A 2249-nucleotide genomic window follows, 5' to 3' on the forward strand; every position below is an offset into this window, starting at 1 on the left:
AGAGAGAGACCGACAGAGAGAGAGAGAGACCGACAGAGAGAGACCGACAGAGAGAGACCGACAGAGAGAGAGAGAGACCGACAGACCGAGACCGACAGAGCGAGAGAGCCCGACAGAGCGAGAGAGACCGAGAGATAGAGAGAGATACCGACAGAGCGAGAGAGACCGAGAGAGAGAGAGACCGACAGAGCGAGAGAGACCGAGAGAGAGAGAGACCGACAGAGCGAGAGAGACCGACAGAGCGAGAGAGACCGACAGAGCGAGAGAGACCGACAGAGCGAGAGAGACCGACAGAGCGAGAGAGACCGACAGAGCGAGAGAGACCGACAGAGCGAGAGAGACCGACAGAGCGAGAGAGACCGACAGAGCGAGAGAGACCGACAGAGCGAGAGAGACCGACAGAGCGAGAGAGACCGACAGAGCGAGAGAGACCGACAGAGCGAGAGAGAGAGAGACCGACAGAGCGAGAGAGAGAGAGACCGACAGAGCGAGAGAGAGAGAGACCGACAGAGCGAGAGAGAGAGAGACCGACAGAGCGAGAGAGAGAGAGACCGACAGAGCGAGAGAGAGAGAGACCGACAGAGCGAGAGAGAGAGAGACCGACAGAGCGAGAGAGAGAGAGACCGACAGAGAGAGAGAGAGAGAGACCGAGAGAGAGAGACCGACAGAGCGAGAGAGACCGACAGAGAGAGAGAGACCGACAGAGAGAGAGAGACCGACAGAGAGAGAGAGACCGACAGAGCGAGAGAGACCGACAGAGCGAGAGACCGACAGAGCGAGAGAGAGAGAGAGACCGACAGAGCGAGACCGACAGAGCGAGAGAGACCGACAGAGCGAGACCGACAGAGAGAGAGAGACCGACAGAGCGAGACCGACAGAGAGAGAGAGAGAGAGACCGACAGAGCGACCGACAGAGCGAGACCGACAGAGAGAGAGAGAGAGACCGACAGAGCGAGAGAGACCGAGACACCGACAGAGCGAGAGACCGACAGAGAGAGAGAGAGAGAGACCGACAGAGCGAGACCGACAGAGCGAGAGAGAGAGAGACAGACACCGAGCGAGAGAGAGAGACACCGACAGAGCGAGAGACCGACAGAGCGAGAGAGAGAGAGACCGACAGAGCGAGAGAGAGAGAGACCGACAGAGCGAGAGAGAGAGAGACCGACAGAGCGAGAGAGAGAGAGACCGACAGAGCGAGAGAGAGAGAGACCGACAGAGCGAGAGAGAGAGAGAGACCGACAGAGCGAGAGAGAGAGAGACCGACAGAGCGAGAGAGAGAGAGACCGACAGAGCGAGAGAGACCGACAGAGCGAGAGAGAGAGAGACCGACAGAGCGAGAGAGACCGACAGAGCGAGAGAGAGAGAGACCGACAGAGCGAGAGAGAGAGACCGACAGAGCGAGAGAGAGAGAGACCGACAGAGCGAGAGAGACCGAGAGAGAGAGAGACCGACAGAGCGAGAGAGACCGACAGAGCGAGACCGACAGAGCGAGAGAGACCGACAGAGCGAGACCGACAGAGAGAGAGAGACCGACAGAGCGAGACCGACAGAGCGAGAGAGACCGACAGAGAGAGACCGACAGAGCGAGACCGACAGAGAGAGAGAGAGAGACACCGAGCGAGAGAGAGAGAGAGAGAGACCGACAGAGCGAGAGAGAGAGAGAGACACCGACAGAGCGAGAGAGAGAGACACCGACAGAGCGAGAGAGAGAGACACCGACAGAGCGAGAGAGAGAGACACCGACAGAGCGAGAGAGAGAGACCGACAGAGCGAGAGAGAGAGAGAGAGACCGACAGAGCGAGAGAGAGACCGACAGAGCGAGAGAGAGAGAGAGACACCGACAGAGCGAGAGAGAGAGAGAGAGACCGACAGAGCGAGAGAGAGAGAGAGACACCGACAGAGCGAGAGAGAGAGAGAGAGACACCGACAGAGCGAGAGAGACCGACACCGAGCGAGAGAGAGACACCGACACCGAGCGAGAGAGACCGACACCGACAGAGCGAGAGAGACCGACACCGAGCGAGAGAGACCGACAGAGCGAGAGAGAGAGAGACCGACAGAGCGAGAGAGAGAGAGACCGACAGAGCGAGAGAGAGAGAGACCGACAGAGCGAGAGAGAGAGAGACCGACAGAGCGAGAGAGAGAGAGAGAGACAGACCGACAGAGCGAGAGAGACCGACAGAGCGAGAGAGACCGACAGAGCGAGAGAGACCGACAGAGCGAGACCGACAGAGCGAGACCGACAGAGC

This window comes from Oncorhynchus gorbuscha, unplaced genomic scaffold (assembly GCF_021184085.1).
Source record: "Oncorhynchus gorbuscha isolate QuinsamMale2020 ecotype Even-year unplaced genomic scaffold, OgorEven_v1.0 Un_scaffold_3509, whole genome shotgun sequence".
Lineage (NCBI taxonomy): Eukaryota > Metazoa > Chordata > Actinopteri > Salmoniformes > Salmonidae > Oncorhynchus > Oncorhynchus gorbuscha.